At 49.6% G+C, this 19558-nt stretch overlaps 2 long non-coding RNA genes across 3 annotated transcripts in view; one reads left to right on the plus strand and one right to left on the minus strand.

Annotated features, from left to right (window-relative positions):
- Positions 1-19558, minus strand: part of LOC139041329 (uncharacterized) — a 77429-nt gene that overhangs the window by 28614 nt on the left and 29257 nt on the right. The gene's annotated exons all lie outside the window — the stretch shown is intronic.
- On the plus strand, positions 35-15273 carry LOC139041330 (uncharacterized). The gene is made up of 3 exons (XR_011496267.1): positions 35-6067; positions 14602-14792; positions 15151-15273. It is a non-coding gene; the product is annotated as an uncharacterized lncRNA (long non-coding RNA).

A 19558-nucleotide genomic window follows, 5' to 3' on the forward strand; every position in this document is an offset into this window, starting at 1 on the left:
TAAGAAAACTGTCAATAACAATAAAAACATTGGAGCAAAACGGATTCTTGGATGAATCCACTGCCCTCCCATATCACCCGCTGGTAACATCAGAGGCCCATGTTCTAGAAAGACTTCCCTCCCCATAGAGGACGCTGAAGTCTCCCACTGGGTGCTGGGCCATGAGGCCAAGTTGGTTGCCTCCCCCTGGGGGCTGACCGTCTTCAGAGGCTCTGAGCGCCTGGGGAGCCCGCGCAGCCCTCCTTGGGCCTCCTTCCTTTACCAAACAAGGTTAGGACTTACAACTTCTTTCACGGAAACATCTGGCTCATTTCCCTCAAGTCTTTCTTCTTCTTCTTTTTTTTTAATCTTTCATCTAAAGTCATTTCACTTCAGTTCAACTCTGCATCTTTTTTCCCTCTGCATTCTTCTGGCCTTTGGAGACAGCGAAGCAGAAGAGTAAGAACTCATCACCCACAGCTAACGACTTGGGTTAGAAGTGAAAGCGCTGGCAGGGACCTGACTTCTTTATTTCTCTTTGGCCACAGAGCCACAAGGCTGGGTCCCCAGCGGGCCGCCCGAGGACATCTTGTTGCACCATCTGCTTGTCCCCACCACCTCTACCTACCGCGGGGCTCTGGTTGTTGTTGTTGCTGATTTTTTTTTAAAAAATTTGTTGGTTTTATAAATTCGCTAGCTCTGTACTTTTTAGACTCAGCTTGCTAGCAGAAAAGCAAAGCCAGGGCAAGGAGAACAAACAGAGAGGGCTGGCAGAAGACTGGGCCACACGTAGCAAGGCCACTGAGCGCGGGCGGGGAGGGGTGCCGGCCAAGCGCCTCAAGACGCATCTGAAAACTTCTCATGGCCTTAGGGTTTAAAATACCCACACTTCCTGCTCCTCGGAGAGGGTATGCACAGAATGCAAGTGACTCACCAGTGGTGGTTTTCAAATGTGTCTGTCATAAGGAGGTTTCATCAAACGCTCATCCTGTCTCAGATGTTATTTTTTCCACTCTCAGCTATGCCGTGCTGTAAAAGCGGAATGCTTAAAACCAGTGTTTGTTTTGAGTGCAGAAAGTGAAGGACGAATTAATTGAGCTGCAGCAAGTAAAAACCCAACTCTTAAGAAAAAAAACAATGTGTAAACAATGTGGAGATTGAGTTTCAAAGCCCTTGTTTTCAAAAAGTTTAATTATATTTCAACTAAGGCCAAACTGTCAAAACACGGGAGGGTGATCTGCCTGCTTTGAAAATGCATTAGCCTCCTTATGTAAAAGCCCATAATGGATATCAGAGACGAAACCGGAGCTGAGCGCGGAAAGAGGACGGCCTCTCAGAACGGCTCCTGTGGGCGCTTCCCTATCTACCATGTGCGACTCTTCAGATGTCGGTTCGTGAAGTGGGAAATTGGAGAGGAGAACAAAGGGAAGGCACTGAACGAGAGGGGTTAATTAAGACATCAGCCTGGATACGGAACGTGTGGGCCCAGCGCGTGGTTCATCGTCATTTACATAAGAGGAGACCTGGTGGACAGCCTCCCAATCTGAACAGCAGCGTCATAAGTGACAGTAGGCGGCACCTTCTTCCTCCCAAAAAGCTTGTCTGCCACCTGTGCTGCCCTCGGGGCTGAGGGTCCCTGTCTAGGCTGGTTTCTAGGTCACCTCTCTTCTCCCAGACCCGCCACCTCCTCCAGAAAAGGATCCTGGGTGGTTTGCCCTCCTATCTCAGCTCCCATTCCTGCCTCTCCTTTGGTGATCTTCTGGAACTTTCTAGTTCCCAGTGCAGAGATTCTTAATCTTACTCTTTTGATGTCTGAGAGTTCTTTATCTTCCTAAACCATTCTCAGATCAAACTAAACTTGAGCTAAGTGAAAGTTAATGGTGCAAGCCATATACCACACATTTGGTAGGGAGAGGTACGCATCAAAGCAGACCAGGACAGGACAGGCAGACCAGGAATTACTGCTCTAAGATTTGGGTTCCCAAAGGTGGCCACCATCCTTCCTCCTCCTCCTTCTGTCAAGCCACTGGCCTCTGGGCAGGCCAGGTTCATCTAGCAGGCCCTTGGCCTCCACCTATCTCTGTCGTTTTCCCCTTGGATGCTGATGTTTTGAAGCAAGCCCAGGTACCTGCAATGTGGATGCCCTTAGGACTTAAAATCCTCTTTCCTCTTTCTTCTTCTATCTTGTGTCACTAGACAACCGTCATTCTCTTTCTTCCTTCTTCCTGGTTTTGCTGCTCTCCCCCAGATGTGGTACATTCCACGTAACCCACTGTGGGGGAGGGTGGACTTGTTGGTTTATGGTCTGGGACTCTGTTGACCTCAGAAAAGAGTTGCCAGATAAAATACAGGATGCCCGCTTAATGTGAATTTCAGATCAACAACAAATCATTTTTAGCGCAAATATGTCCTAAATGTTACGCTAAAAAAAAAGTATGTCCCATGCAATATTTAGGACATAGTTACACTAAAAAATTGTGTGTTGTTGATCTCAAATTCACATTTAACTGGGCATCCTGTATTTTCATTTGCTAAATCTGGCAGCCCTTCTGGAGCCCCTTGTGTTCTAAATGAATGTGGGCTCCACAAGCCATGTGAGGGAGTGGGTTCTAATCCGGATCAGAGCCTGGTGGGGCTGTGTGCTCCCTGCAAGGCCCCAGTGAGTGCAACCCACTTGTCGAGTCCTCCCTTGTCCTGTTCTGCGTGCGGGGGTGCTGTGTCCACACCTCTGTCGGTCACAGCACTGGAGTTATTAGTCATGGTTCTGGTCCTAAGAGCCTTGTCTGGCTGAGGCCGTGTTTGATCATCTGTGGGCTTGGCATCCAGCAGGTGCTCAGTACGTGCAGGCAGAACTGGTGGCATGGGAAAGAGAAGGTGATACGAGGCTCCACAGGCCATGCCTGGACAGTGGAGCCAGAACTTTGACGACACCCAAATGAGTGTGGAGCCAGTGGAAGCCACCACGCAGCTCACATAATGAGAGCTTTCTCCTTTCTTATTCCAGACAGTTGGAATAAGAAAAAACTTGAAAAAACTCGCTTTTGGGAAGCAGCAGAGGGTGCGGGAAACTCAGAAAGCGGCCGCGAATGGAAAACAGGAAAGGAGCGCCTCTAATTAGAAGCAGCCAGCTCCCGGCCCCATCTGCGGCCCTCGGAATCCAGCTGGGAAGGGAAGGCCGCTCCCTGGCTGGCCGGCCGGCCGGCGCTGTGGGCAGGCAGCCTGGGCAGGCCCCGTGGAGGAGCGCTCGCGGCCCCCTGAAGAGGAGGGTCGGGGTTTTGTCAGGCCCTCTCCGCAAGACGCCTTCACCCTCACACCTCTGCCAGGTTCCTTCCTCCCCACCAGAGCCGACGCTGGGCTCTGAGCGGGGTGCCCAGATGCACTGAGTGTGCCTCAGCTCAGAACTGCACAGAGACACCGTCTGTCTCTTTCATCACAGACCGGAAAGCCCCCTTTCAAGTTCTCCAAGAAATGGTCTCAGCACTAGGCATTTACTGTTGAGCGCCACGGTTGGACTCTGCGTTTCCAAGATATTCGGGTATTAACATATACATTAGAACACAGCCATGTTGTGCGATGGGTCAGCAGTATTGTGTTTATTTTATAGATCCAAGAGAAGGCCCAGAGATGGTGAACAACTGGCTCACAGTCACACAGCAAGTCATTCATTCATATAATATACGAGTGTTAGGTACAATCACGGTATTAGAGAAAGGAAGATGAAAGAGATACTGTTCTTGGTAAAATTGTAAGGAAAGCAGACACATCTCAAACCAACAGGAAGACGGTGGGGAAAGGGACAGGATAGTGGCATGCGAGAAGTATGAATCACACCAAGAGCGGGAGAGAGTAATTTTGCTGGGCAGGGGGGCATGAGGGAGGATGGTGAGCCATGGCACTGAGGTTACAGGCCAAAGCAGGTGTGTCTGGTGCCGCGGTGACGCCTCCGGGTCATGGCTCTGAGACATCAGGCAAATCGTGGTGGTCCAAGGGCCAGCTGGCCTGTGGCCATGTGGTATGGACAGAGGAGCAGAGGGCAAGCAGCAAGGAGGCCCGAGCCTAGTGTGGCCTCTGACATCAGCAAAATTCGGACAGGTCATCTTACCTCTCAGGACCCTCACCTGGGTTTCTCATCTGAAACGGAAGGGGACTGGGTTTGGTGATTTCTGAGATCTCTTTTCATTCTAACATTCCAGAATTCACTGTGAAGCCCCAAGCTCTAGACCACAGACCGCTGCATTGACTCAACCTTTCACCACTTTAGGCTCAGCGTGGGCCGTGGAGACGAGCATTCAATGACTCGTCTGGTATTTCCTGAGTCCCTACTGTGTGCAGGGTTGCCGTGCACATAGAAAACAAGTGCTCTTCTTGGGGCTGCATTCTTGCTGGTCCCTGCACACTCGCTCACCGTCTCTTCTCCTCCCTGAAGTGCGCACGAAAGGATGTCTGGGTGGCTGCAGACAGAGAGCCTCAGCAAGTCCTCGCTTTGATCTCAGCAAAGTTGCTGCAGCTCTGGCGTGCTCAGCTCCTCCTCTGTGCGTGGGAGCCGATTTTGACACAGAACAGCATAAGCACTACGCTGCTGAAGAGATTTTTCCAAAGGCTCAGTCAGGGACTTAGGGCAACACCGGTAGGGACAGGCTCCCCCACCGGACAGTCAACCCCCTGCCTGTGGGCGACAGAAAGTGCACGTGGCACCCAGAATGGGCCCTTTTCATGGGGAGCGCTCAGGGAGGAGTAGTGACCTGGGCTTTGCTACGCTGATGTTTGATGTGAAAGACTCAAAGGAAAATTTAGCCCTTTAGGGAAAAGGCATTCATTAGACCCAGGAGCACAGGAAAGGCCCAGAGGGAGGCAGGGGAGGCCAGTGGCAGTGGTGAGGCTATACTCTCCCAGAGCCTGGGGCTTTCACTTCCTCCTTGGGTGCATTAAAATGCTAGATCACAAGCCAATTCCTCACCATGGGAAGAGATGGCTAGGGGACTACGCATCCCGCTCACCTGGACAGTCCGATCCCCGCTGTTGTCCTGGCGTAACTATGGAGAGCTCCCCCTTTCATCCTCAAAACCGCCTTGTTTGAACAATATATTGTATGATCATCCTTGAAAAACTGAACTAAATAGAAAGCCCAAGTGACTACAATGTTCTGAGACGAATGCCCGGCTTCTGCCATGTGACCAAGCACTGGCCCCCTGGCTGCAGCAGCTTCTTTCCCAGAAGCTCAAAGCGCTCCTCAGTTAGGACCATTTGTCATCAGGTCTTACCACTTCCCAGGGCCAGGTTTACACTCAAGTTTTGGCCCTGCAACAGAGATATTTTCAAACTCAAAATCACCAGGCGGCACTTTGACAGCTGTTTCTGATCCTGCCTCTCCAGTCACTGCCCCCTCCACCCCTCCTCAAGCATCCATCCATTCCGTGCCGTATCTTGTGACCTTAGGGCTCTGAAGAAGGCACTTGATTAGGAAAGTGCTGCGCAGAGCTGTCCTGGAAAAATTGCATTCAAAGGGAGGTCAGCGGGCCCTCAGGAGGCGGCCTGATCTGGTGGAGACGACACGGGACCTAGAGCTCCAGTCCTGCTGCACTGGCTGGATGACTGAAGGTCTGGGTTTCTTGTGAGTTAAATGGGCATAAGGTTGGTGAGAGGACTAAACAAAGAAAAGAGTTGCTAATGGTAAAACTTAAGACATGGCGACGACAGACTAGTTAGCGGCGGAGCTCTTTGTGCGCCTGAGGCCGCCCTAAAGAATTAAAAGTCATCTCTCTGTGCACTCCTGACTCTCTCACGAGATTGGCTCTGATCCCGCAAGTCAAGAGTAACTGAGCACAGGCTCTGGGGATCCCATAGCATCGAATCTGCTCGTGTGTCATGGGAGTAGATTTCAGCACTTTCTGCTGTCCCTCGTCCGCGGAACTGGACTGGCCTGGAGACAGAGATGTGCTAATGCACCTCAGGATGGGACGCACCTTCTTCCCGCAGAATTCTAAGAGTGGTGCCTGGAGCTAGTCCATGCCCTAAGAACACAGCAGCCACCAAAACCTCTCCCTGCCCACAGGGAGCGTGCATGCTGGAAGGAGGGATGGACACACAGGTAATGTGCCACAGTCAGGCAGTGCTGAGTGTGTGAAAGGGAGGGAAGGAGATTAGGAGGCTGGGAGATGGAGCTGCTGTCTTAGATGGGACTGTTGGGGGAGCCCTCTCGGCTGGGGTGGCATTGGAACAAGCCGTGTGATGCTTTTCGAGAAGCACCTTCCAGGGTAAAGGCCCTGAGGCCGGACCTGATGGATGTTTGAGGAAGAGTCAAGGCCAGTGGTGCAGATGTGCGGGTGTGGGCGAGAGTAGCAGGATGGGGGTGCAGATGATGGGCCGTCTCATACGCCACAGTGATGACTTCGGGGGTTTGTGGGGGGTTTCTAATTCTGATGAGAAGCCTTTGGAAGGTTTGATCAAAGAAGTGAAGTAACCTGACTGACGTTTCAGATGGATTCCTCTGGTGGCTGTATGAAGACTAGATGGTAGAAGGGCAAAAGTGAAGACATTTTAGGAGGCAATTGCAAGAGTCAGGGTGAGAGGTAATGGGGGCCCGGCTCCAGTAGGAACAGCAGAGGTGGTGAGAAGCGATTTGGTTCTGGCTGTATTTTAAGGGTAGAGCTTATAGGATTTGCTGTTGAGTTGGACGTGGAGAGTGAGAGAAGAAGGGAGTCATTGATGATGCCAAGGGTTTTAGCCCTGGGTGCATGGAGACTCCATTTCCGGAGAGGGGAGCACTGGGAAGGAATAGGCATGGGGGAAATTAAGACTTTGGTTTTGGGTACTTTGACTTTGAGATGCTAACTAGACACCCAAGTGGGTGTCTATATTTTATAACAGGTATGATATTAAAAATAGTCAACAGTTCCTTAAAAAATTAAACATAGAATTACCATATGACCCAGTAATTCTACTTCTGGGCATACACCCAAAAGAATGGAAAGCAGACTCAAACAGATATTTGTATACACATGTTCATAGCAGCATTATTCACAATAGCCAAGGGGTGGAAACAACCCAAGGGCCCATCAATGGATGAATGGATAAACAAAATGGCAAGATAGACAATGGAATATTATTAAGCCTTAAAAAGGAAGGGAATTATGACATATGTTACTACATGGATGAACCTTGAAGACATTATGCTAAGTGAAATAAGCCAGTCACAGGACAAATATTGTATGATTCCGCTAGTATGAGGCACCTGGAGGAGTCAAATTCAGAGACAGAAAGTAGAACAGTGGTTACCAGGAGCTAGGGAATGGGTAATGGGAAGTTAGTGTTCAATGGGGACAGAGTTTCAGTTTGGGAAGATGAACAAGTTCTGGGGATGGATGTTGGTGATGGTCACACAACAATGTGAATGTACTCAATGCCAATCAACTATACTCTTAAAAATGGTTAAAATGGTAATTTTTATGTTGTGTATATCTCACCACAATAAAAAAGAATGCAACCATCACCGTGGCAGGGTGCTGGCTGATCAGAATGGGCGCTGGCTGTAAAGAGCAGCTCCGACGGCAACAGATGCCCCACCAACGCTAGCCCTGGAGAGCGAGTGCAGAGTTCGATCAGAGGCCTGGGGCCTTGTGCAAACCCAGAGTGACAGGCTGGGCACTGGTCAGATCACCTTGGGAGAGGATGCAGGTAGAGGGGGCCAAAGGGTAAAGGAGGCGCTCCATCCTCTCCGTGACCGAAGCTCAAGAACACGAGGCTCTAAAACAAAGCCGCTGGACGGCAAGTCTGAGACGCCACTCTCCTCCAACTGGACGTCCACAATGAAGCACGTTGATTTCCACACCGTGTGCTGCTGCTTTAGCTAAACACGCAAACTGCGGTTTGCAGTCTCCTCAGTACGGGTGAAGTTATGACCAGCTGTTCTGGTGTTGAAATGGCTTCCAGGGATATTCCTCCCGCCTCTGTGCTGGCTCATGTGGTGTCATCACATGGAGGCACAGGGCCTGAGGTCACATCATAGTATAAATAGATCCTGTGGCCTCCACGTCCAGGACCAGGTCAACAGGGAAGCAGAGGCAGAATTTGCAATGTGTGGAGCCGGAATCTGGTCTGTGGAGAGTTCTTTCCAGTTATCAGATGTGTAAAATTAGAAGGAGAAAATTCTGTTTTCATTGACACCTAGTCAAAAGGGAAGTTCTCTCCTGCCAGGAATATGCCCACTAATGCAGCAAATGCGATTATGAACCTACAGGGCTGACTTACGGAGGCAAGAGGACGCCAGGGGTCCTGTGGCTGATTGAAACACGGTGGCTGTGGAGCCCGCAGAGGATTGTGGTTGTGTGGCGGGTGTGGGTGTGAGGGTCTCTGTGCTGAAACACATCATCCTAACATACAGATATGCTGTATATTTTTTTGTGTGTGTGTACATATATATATATATAATAGTATAAATATGTATGTGTGTGCACTATACAATATATATACATATATTTGCCATATGTATAAATTAGGATATGTGTGTGTGTGTATATTTTATTCCCTTGAAGAAGTCAAGGGAAGCTCAACGGAATTTGGGATTCTTCGGTCAATCCAGGAACAGGAAGGGTTTTCCATGCCCCTGTGAAGGTTTCAGGAACAGTTTGATCTTTCCTAGGCGTCAGGAAGGGACTTACAAGTAAGGGCAAGAGGGAGTCACCCTTGTTGACTGCCCCACTGACAGCCCTTTGCCTGCTCCAAGAAGGTCTGGGGAACAGCGAGAGTGGGAGATGGGAATGGGGTCTGCTCAGAGCTCTGTGAACGGGGTCATGGGAACGAGGAGCAGGCAGCACCCCGAAAACACATCCACTCAAAGCCAGACCTGCTGACACGTTCAAGAGAATTGCACCCACCTGAGGGCTAAAAGTGAGTCAGGAAGCCACAGGAAATGGGGAGGGGCATGTATGCAGGGACACAATCACATCTGAGCTCCAGAATCCAAAACCTCTCCTAGTAGATGGGAGAAGACTGGAATGATTCTGGCTTTCGAAAACTGTAAATCTGCACAAGTGTTGGTTTGGCTGACAGGCTGGAAAATTCTTAGGGTTAAAATTCAAATAAGAATAATAGTATTGGAGTCATGAGTATAGTTTTTATTTAAATTATGCTCCCAGATCTCTGTGAAGTCAATCCAAAACATAATTAATACTGTTTGGGGCTTTTTTTACTACAGAGGATAAGTTTTGATTGCAAGGCTACACACACACACACACACACTCCCCTATGCATGCACACATAATACAATGTGTACACATGTACTTGCCACGAGGAAGTAATGGGAAAGATGAAAGCTATCCCCAAGTTGACCGTAAATGTCGAGTGAAGGAAGCTGGTGGCTGTGCTCCAGGTGTGGGGAGCCTCTGAGCAGGCTGCGCCGCAGTGCCCTGGCCCCAAGGAACATGCAGAGCCCCCAGCCATGCCTCTCCATGGCCTTAGGAACCGGCACGCCTCCTCCTCCCCTGCCTCCAAGTTCCACAGTCAAGCTCCAGCCCTGTAGAGTCCTTCTCTCCCTCCTCTCTCTCTCTTTCTCACCAATCCTCCCAGACCTGAGCCCGCGCTCCTGTTGATTTTGAAAAATGGGTACCCAGCATCTATGCCTGCTTCTCATTTGAAAGGAAGGAAGGCACTTGGGAGAGAAGCCTGCTAAGATCTGGGGTGGTCATGGGATAGAAGCAGGGCTCCAAAAGTGACGTGGATGAGGGAGGGAGAGAGAGAGCATGGCCATGGTCCGAGCGCTGCACGTCATGTCCTCCGGGAGTCCTGGAGAGCTGCAGGCCCCAGGAAGTGAGAGGGGGTTTGCTTTTGGGAGTGATTGCCTTCCATAGGCTTCTCGAGGCCAGCGGCCTCTCTGTCTACACTGCTCTGTCTAGCCCCAGGGAACAGACTTGGCCAGGATTACGTTTCTGATGATGCAAACGCATGCAGCTGGACTGGACTCAGGGCGGAGCCTCAGGGAGGAGGGTGGAGGGGCCCAATGACCCTGGAATATCATCTGGGGCCTTAGTGTCCTGTAGCAGTCTCTCCCTGGGCCTGGGATTCCTACTCTGAGCCTGGACAACCTTTTTCCCTCAGCTCTAGCTCCATCCTTGGCGAGTTTCTGTACATCACCCTCAGCAGATTAGAACCAAAAGTGGGTCACCACCCCACCCCCAGACCAACTCCTCAGGCACCCAATCAATAGCTGAAGAGGGGCCATGGGAGGCGTCCCTGCAGGAGAGCAAGCTCTTAGAACATGACTTGTGGTTAGACGGGTGGTGTTTTTCTCATTCCTCTCGGGATCCGTTTTCAGGACTCATGAGCAGACAGCCTACAGTTAACCTAGTGGGCCCTTAGAAGTGGTGCCTTCACATTTGGCCCTGGCACACTTTTTCTGAAGCTTTTTAAGATGAAAAGCATGGCTTTCGGCCCTGAGGGCCTTTGCAGCTGCCATCCCGCTTCTCCACGCTGGGAAGTCTAGCTTCTCCCAGCTGCATGGGCCGGGCGCCTCTGTGGGCTGACAGCATTTCCAGGATGAGTGAGGGAACACTGAGTCCAGAGGCTTGTAGCACCTTCAAAGTGGGGTCAGAGGCCCTGGATGTCATCTCTCCAGAGGCTTCCCAACTTTTCCTGGCCACAGAATCCTTCCTACCGTGAAATGCAATGAGGAACTCTAGCACCTAAAGCAGATGGAAGGGGAACTGGTCTCCCCGAAGATGGGAGAGGGCCCTCAGAGGTGGAGGGTGAACCCACGCCCAGACACGGCTCCCGAGGTGACTCTGGGGAACCCCAGGGCTCTTTGGAATATGGTTTGCTAAATGCTTATGTCCCTACTGTCGGAGTTCCCCCAAACCAGCTGGAAAGGCCTGCAGGCTCAGTCCATCATTAGAAAGAACCATCTTACTGGTCCAGAGGAGCGTCCAAAAAACCAAACCACCACCACTGCCCCTCCTGTCACAGCTCTTCTCCTAAGGTCACCTTTCAGTCTGCCAGAAGCCTCCCAACCTGGAACTGCCTCACCTGGCCCACCTCCCAAGGTCTTAGCCTCATTCTGCTCCTCGTGGCTGACATGGCAAGTCCCCTCCTCCTGGGTCATCCCAGTCTCCAGGGACCAGCCAAGCACCAGGGTGGCTGTCAGTGTGATATAGAACTTCCCGCTACCAGTGAAGAGGCTGAGGCTAGAGAGCCCCGGATGCTGCTGGAATGAGTGCGAAGCTGTGCCATCCAGCCCAATGAAACCCGTCCAGGGCTGAAGACTGCTACTTTTGAGGCAACTCCTTGCACTGCTGAGTTAATTCGTTGTCCTTCCCCGCAGCGCCTGAGGTCGATGGAGCCTCAGGAGTTACCTTCCAACTCAAAATCGAAATTATTTTAGAAGACAGTTTCATTAAAATTTTTTACCTCTTTACAGCACATGTGTTCCGTCAACAGCTAGATGCACTTAGCACACAGATAGCAATGTTCGTTAGTTATAAAAGGAAGGTGCCAGAGTGTGGTCATGGCTAATCCCCCCCATCCATGATTCACAACATTGCAGCAGTGATTGCAGCATCCAGGGGGTCAAAATTGCCATTGTGGTCCACTGCCCAGAGAAGGAATGGAAATATCAAGGAGGAGAGAAGGAAGGCGAGAGTGTAGGATAAAGACACAGTGCTTTCTGATCACCTGCTGTATGCTGGCATGTTCCACTCCTTTTGTGACCTGTTTGATTCACAAAGCCATTCTGAGGAACCAGATGAGGAGATAGGCACAAAGTGGTAAGTTTCTCAAGGTCACACAGCAGAGCCATGTCCTTCAGGAGTGGCAAAGCGGGGAATGAAGGAGGCAGACAGGAAAGATGGAAGAGCGAGAAAACCTAGAAGCATTTGCTGGAAACATTTCAGGGAGGCCATCTTGCTCCAGTCTGAGGAGCATCATCAAATCCACAGCCCTTCTGGTGAAGAAAGCTGCTGTGATGGGCCGGTTCACGAATGGAGCCGCGTGTGAGGGGCCTGTCCTGCTGAGTGGTTTGAGGTTCTCGACCCTTCGCTGACACCACTAGTTTCCTTTTGCTGTGCGTTTTTGTACCTCTGTGTCTTCCAGGCTCACTCTGCCATGGAAGAGGCTTTCTCTCCTGTTCCTTAGGACTGAAGGCGGGAAAGACATGGAACCTTCCAGAAAATGATATTTTTGTGTACAGTGGAGAGGATGCAAGCAGGAGTTTTGGAATCAGACTCAGTTAAGTCCCGGCTCTGCCACTGACTGGCTGTGTGACTTCAAGCAAGTTACTTAACTTCTCCAAGCTTCAGTTCTCTCAGTTATAAAAGGGGGACCATAACAGTATCTCTCTCATAGGGCTGTTTTAAGGACAAGATGAAATAATACATGTAAAATACTTAGCACCAGCTCTGGCATGAAGTAAATGTTCCATGTCTCTTGGCTTTTGTTATTTTTAGTATGTCCCAATTAAACACTCTTGGTCCAAGGAGCGCCGTGTCAATAAAAGTTTCTAGAAAAGCAGCCCTAGTTTGGGATTATTTGGTCAAACGTGCCAAGTTCTGTTATGGTGAGTGTGAGGCCAGTCTCTATGTAAAGTCAATGAGATGGGGGCAGGGGGAGGGGGGAAAGAGCTGGTTTGAGGAAAGCAGTGGGGCTGGCCCCAAGAGGAATCAGTGCCTAAGTGGCACCATCTACAGGTGCTAAGGGCCCCAATCAGGTAGCCTCACTTGGGGCTCTGTCCTTCTCTTCCTACCAATGGGAGCTTTACTCCCTGCCCAAGACGGTGCCTCAAATTCCATTGAGATACATTTGTTTAGGGTCTCAAAGTGTTTTGGGGGCTTCAAGAAGGTCTGGAAGGAGTGATGCCTTAAGCCATTGTAACTCTCATCAGATAGCCAACATGCAGTTGCCGCCATCCTACAAAACATCTCATCCAGTAGTTGGGGGGTAGGAAAGGGCTGGAGAGAGGGCTGGTCTACAGGCCTATTTAACCAAGAGGGGCATGAATTCTGTCCATCTGCCCACTTTCCCAGAGTTCGCCCCAAAGGTCAGCAATCACCAGGGGAAGATCTCTACAGCCCTCAGCCCTGTGCAGAGGAGCGTCCTCAGTGCACACCTCCCTTTGGTTATGGTTCCCATGTAGAGAAATTATTGTCTACTCAGTGGCTTTCAGGTAGAGAAAGTGTATGCAGTGCGAAGGATGTGAAAATGGAGGGCCTGAAGTTGTGGGTCATGTTTTGTGGTTAATTTCTCCCACATATACAAACAGTGAGCAAATGTTTATAAACAGGAACTCTTCATTTCAGTGATGAAAGCCTCTGATCCTCGCCCACTCTGATTGTTTGCACACATATACACGTGCATGCGCACACTCACACATCCTGTTTTTCTCTCACGTACACAGCTGCGTGGAGCACGGAGCTGGAAAGGTGTTGAGAGTCATTGATCAGCCTCATCTTCCCATCCGCACCAAACTCTCCCTCGTTAAGGCCCATCCACCCAGATGAAGCGCTGGAGAAATAAACTGTTGGGTCGGCCTGTCGTTTAGGTAGAAAATGCCAAGGGAAGCACTGGGAAAGGAGGGTCTCCAGCAGAAGTGAATGGACGGATTGCGGGGTTGGGGTAGGGGCAGTCCCTTATGGGCTCAGCTGCCCTTCTCCACTCCTGGATTTGAGTCCCCTGGGAGGACAGTGGGGCTGGTGCCTGGGTGACACTCACATGAGCAGCGCTGCCCCAAGCTTGCCCAGGCAGTGTCAACCTTGAATTGGGGGAAGCAAAGTGGTTCAAAGTGGGATTTGAGGACTTTTCATTTCTCATCTACATAGAGAGAAACTGCTGCTGAGCATCTTTCTTGTCTTCCTGTCCGAGCCTCTTAGCTTTTCTTGCTTTCCTTTGTCTTTCCCCCTTTCTCTGCGGGAAGGGTAGGCTGGTACTCACCAGACACATCCAAGCGCGTCTCTCTTCCCAAACTAGCTCTGCCCCTCCTGTATCTTTCTCGTATACTTAAGTGGCGTTTTCTTAGGGAACTGCCCAGATTTGCAAACACACTCCATATCCTGGACGCACACATCTTTCTTGGCTACATTACGGCTTTGCGTTCCTGGAGTGTCCGAGACGAGATTTTCCAGAGCGTCTTTGGACCCACACTGTGCTCCTCATTTTTGACCTTTGTCCCCAAGTGTTTTACCTCCAGTGGCTGGGATTTGTATCCTTTTTGCAAATAGGCATCTCTAGCCTAGGAGAATTTGTGGGTTTGTCAAGTGGCTTTGAGTAGTGTCTGTGACTGTCCTGCTACTGGATTTGCAGAAGATAAACAGAAAAGGAAAGAGATCCCTCCTTTATATTAAAAACAAGTAAGATTTTCAATTTCTAATTTAAGACATCTTTCCTCTCTTTGAAAATAAATGTACAACTGTCTTGACAACCCTCCAAGCCAAAAATATATGGTCCCGATGTTTCTCCTCTATTAGGCTCCTTCCCAAAGCAAGGATCCCTAACCTGGAACCAGCGAGCCCTTGAACAGAAGTCAGTGTTTGTGAGTGGGCTGTGTGCATTTCATGTGAATATCAAAGAGCTTCTGGGCTCAACAAAGATGAAGACTCGCTGCCCTGGGTCATCCTTGACACCTTCTCTCTTTTATCCCCCCAGACAATCCATCCACAAAGTTCTCTCCATACAGTGATCCTCAGACTCCGTCTCCTGCTCCGTTTGTCTGTGTGAAACCTGCTCCATCATCTCTCATCCGGAGACACCCAGCCGACTTCCCTGTTCCCAATCTCTCTCCCCGAGGCAGTCCATTCTGCTCATCGCTGCTGGAATGTTGGTGCTCAAACGCCCAGGTCTGTGCAGTTTCTCCACCTCCAACTCCCGACTATGATCTTTCAGGCAATGGCCTCTCTTGCCAGCAATCCCAGCCTACTCGCCACTCCTCTCTCAAACTTCTTATTGAAGTGGAAAGACCAAACTGCCTTGGATTTTAATCCTGGTTCTGCCACACAATAACTGTGTGGCCTTTGACAAATTACTTAACCTCTCTGAGACTTGACTTTTTCATCTGAGAGGGATGACATGTCTCTATCACTGGGTTTTGGATGAGGATCAAATGAGATAGTACATGTGATAAACCTGGCACGTTGCTCACCAATTACTTCAACAATGTTTCTCCCCTTCCATTCCTTCCACACCCCTATCACCCAGTGCTGGGCTTTGCAGAGTGGCCTCTCCGTAAATGCCTTTGCCTGATGATTTCCTATGACTCAGTCAAAGTCACCTGCAGCTGGTTGTCCAAGCTCGTGGATTTGGGGTGAGTACTGGGAGGGTGACCGTGAGGGCACGGGGATCTGAGGGGAGGGAAGCGTTTAAGAGGTGGGGCGGGGCCGACAGTTCATTTAGGAGAGGTACTCTAGGGCGGGGTCCCAGCCTCACCCTCCTTCTGAGCATCTGCTGAGATGACCCAGAAGGCTCCATCTGGACCCTAGAGAGAAGCCCAAGGAAGGTCTAGACAGCAGGCAGTGGGCCCTTCGCATTAATTGTCCAGGCTGATGAGCAGCCTTTTGTCACAGGGTCACTTGAGGTCAGAGTTGTCCCAGACTGTGTCTAGACTGTGTTCAGGTACCTGACCAGGAGAAGGGCCTCTTGATCTCCTCGGTCACCCCATGTCCCCTCGCTTCCCTCCCACTTGGTGTTTTTATTCCTGTTTTGGACCAGAAATAGATATCGTGTTTGCCAGCCAATTTGTGAAAATAACAGAACCATTATCCCCCACAGAGTAACTTCTTAAAACATGAGTCAATTTTTTTCTCTATAAATTGTCTGTTGACAACTTTTCCTGTGTCTGCAAGGTGCTTTGAGCTCCTCAGAAGAAAGATGTTACCTCAACACAAAGTATTATTATTTTTGTTGTTATCGTTATTTCATAACAAGGACCCCTTTAAGATGGCAATAAGAGCGGAAAGCAATTATTTCGTTTGCTTTGGTTACATCTGGGTCTCATGATAGAAGGTGCAATGCCCAGGAAAGGAAGTCACAGGAGGAAAATAAAAGTACAATGTATCTGTGGGTTTTATAGCCTTCGCAGATGTTAATTCGTTAATCCCCCAGGGTTAATTAATCCCCAGGTTAAAGAGATAACTACTGTTGTCCATGGTTTTAAAGACATGGAGAAGTTGGCAGACCTGGAGTTACCAGAAGGAAGAACCCTAACCTGCAGGAGTTATTTGAAACCCCTTAGGGATGTGCCCCAAATGCCCTTTCTGGTCACACAACAGGATCATTGACAGCCGACATAATACACTGGCCATCAGCTGATGGAAAGGCAAGAGTACCCGTGTCCCTTCCAGCCCCTTCTGCAAGGAGGGCCTCCTCCCACACTCTCCTCCCAAAACTCGGACAGTCGTGGTGCCCCTAGACACTTAATAGGCACCTCGTGGTCAAGTTGAGAATGTCACGTGGAAACTACCAGAACTAAACAAGGTAACAGCCGCCCTACTAACCCAGCAGGCACCCATCTCATATGTTGCGAGAAAGCTCACGTCTCCCAAGGTTGGGCTTTGGGTTCTTGGCAGTCATGGATCTCTGTCTGGACCCAGTCCTGCTCCCCCAGGCCTGCCAGAATCTGTGACTGGTGGGCCACCAGGGTCGGTCATTCTTACACAGCGGTGTGGCAGAGAAATGGGCTATCCTGGAAGGACAGCGGGGTTGGGAGCCAGGTGGACCTCGGCTTAAGTCCTGAGTCACCTCTTACGAACTTTGCGATTTGGGGCAAAGTATTTTCCAAGGCTGTTTCCTCATCAGCAGAATGGGAACAACGATATCTTCCCTGTAGGAAAATATTATTGCTAACACACATGTAGCACCAGCCACAGTAGGGGAGGTGGCGGGAGTGGCTCCTGCTGGCAGGTGAGGGCTGACTGTGTGTTCAGTCATGTCAGGTTGGTGCTTAAAACTGGCCATGGCGAGAGTATTTCCTCCACGGAAATCAGCAAATGCTACACAGAGGGCTGATTTTTTTCCTGATAGCTTATCTTTGCCGGGAGCCTGTTTATCGGCACATCACTGCATAGTAGGCAACCAATAAATGTAGCTATTATTAGTAAACTCAGGTAAAGCCCATGTTGATTCAACATGTAGAAATAGAATACATCCATTATATGGAACACAAAATCACTGCTTGTTTTACAAGAAAAGTGAAATCACATCTGCCCCAAATTGATCCCACGGAAAGATGAATGGGTGGCTTCTCTTGGTACATGGAGCTTGTCATTTAGATCTATTGCTTTTGCTTATTGAACTTGGGAACATATTTTGTGTTGCTTCTAGTAACTCTCGTAATTGTTTGGCTTATAAGAATGTGCTGGCTAAAACCCAAACCGACAGGAAAAAAGAGAGTTTTGGAAATAATTTTCACTATTTCCAAGCTGGAGAAACTGCTTGTCAATCAACAAACATCCAACATTGGGCTTGATTCTACAACTGATATAAAAAATATGCAAAATGATTCTCGACTTCATGAAACTCACAGTCTGCACGGGGTTGGGAGGGGGGAGGCACCCATATTTGCAGTAATATAAAAAATAACTTTTGAAATATATAACATGTTACAATATGCTTTTGCACAGAAGAAATCTAGGCACAGGGAAGGGAAGTAAATTTTTTCAGGTTACACAACTAGTCAGAAGCAAAGCTGGTATTGAACTCGGACTGTGGAGCCAAAAGTCCTTCCAGAAATAATTAGGGAACAAGAGACGACATTATATGCTGACACAGAAATGAGCTAAATTTTATATCTAGATACTCAGAGAATGGACAAACTATGACAAGAGCCTAATTATTTGGTCATGGGCAACAAATGCAGGAAGATCAGAAGAACTGAAAGGGCAGGAATCACTGTGGATGAACCATTAATGGGGGAAGCCCTGTGGAAAAATGGCATTTTTCCTGTATCTTCACAGATAGTTACACATTTTCATGCTATTTTGCTAAACAATGAACACAACCGGGTCTACGTGTGTTTGCCCCAGATGCAAACAGCCATCTGAGGAGACTGCCGAAAGAACAAGGTGGAAGGAGGGAGCCCTACAGAGGAGGGGGCAGAACAACAGTCGAGAAGGCCTCCTCTCTGTGTTTGGACAATCCTAAAACATTCGGGAAGAGACGATCAAACCAATATTTTGGTAATATAGACCCAGTCTAGTTTTCTTATTATACACGTCTTTCTTGCTTTTCTCTTTCTTCCCCACCTTCCTCCTTGGTCTAATTTTTTTTTTTTAACTTCGGCAGGCTTATCTGACTGTGTCCAACCCAAACACGACTCCCAATAATAAATATTGGAGCAATGATGGTAAAGCCACTTCTTGGCTGGGGGGAAGCCATACTTCATTTCATACATCATTTACTACTGTGCTAGGCAGCAATGCCACAAAGCCAGGAAAGATTTAGAAAGTTAAGAAGGAAGGGAAAAAAACCTCCGACAACATCACTACTCCATCTCCATTATCTTGTAAAGTTTATTGATGCACAACGAGAGGCAATTTATAATGGTACCCGTGGCTGTTCTGATTTACACAAGGAAGGGCAAAATGGTGCTAAACAGTGTTTCTATAGCATTTTGTATTTGTCACAGGCTTTATTGGAAATGTAGCGATTTCTCTCTGTGACCCAAGTCTGGGTTTTCTAGAGCCCAGTTCTGAGTTGAAAGCAGATATCACACACATATGCCCTGGATGTCCAAGGAGGCCCCCGAGATGATTTGGGGTCTCCATGGCAGAAAAGTCATACAAACTTGCCAATCAGCTTCGGCAGCCGCTATCTGTCTTTGAGCACAAGCAAGCAGGAAAGGAAGAGACCGGGGATCCTGTCGGCAGCAGGAGGAAGGAGATGCAAGGGACAAAAGAGGTGGCTCCTTCTCCCCACTGGATCAGCTATCAGTGATGCTGAAGAGTCCCTGCAAATCTTTCCCACCCCTTCCTCCCCCAGGACATGCATGTTCTCCTAACATCCCCCATCTCCCCCAACTTCACTCCCTCCTCCCCACATCAAGTGTCACAAGTCCATGTTGGTGATCACACCCATGTTGTCCGGGTCCCAGAGTCCTCTCTGTGCAGACTTTCAACCATCTATGGTACAGTTTCCTGACACCCTGCCGCCCGCAGCCCTGCCCCAGCCAGCACGGAGGTCTGAGGTGCGCAAACCAGAGTGTTGGGCATGTGGAGGAGGTACTCCAGACACACGAAAACCTTAACCTCCCCGCTCCTTGCTGAGAGCTTGGTGACCTCAGGAATGGCTAAAGTACTTAGAGTGCCCATGGTTACTTGTCCCAAAGAGGAAAGGGAAAAACCCAGAAGCCAGGAAGGCTGGTCCCTGGGCAGTGCAGTGAGGGTAGTGTGCTGGAGCCAGACCACCGTCACTTCTCCCATGGCCTCTCGGCTCCTGGGGGTGCTTCAGAGCAGGTTCCATGGGTCTGGTCTCCAGGATTCCGCGGGCTTCCTGCCCCTCCCCCACCTCCAACTCTCTCAGGACTGGCCTCAGAGCAGCCAGCAGGCCCACCTGGGCCCCTCCCAGGACCTATTTCAGAAAGGTCGCTTTTATCTCTTTCCTCCAGTAGCTC

This window comes from Equus asinus, chromosome 2 (genome assembly GCF_041296235.1).
Source record: "Equus asinus isolate D_3611 breed Donkey chromosome 2, EquAss-T2T_v2, whole genome shotgun sequence".
Lineage (NCBI taxonomy): Eukaryota > Metazoa > Chordata > Mammalia > Perissodactyla > Equidae > Equus > Equus asinus.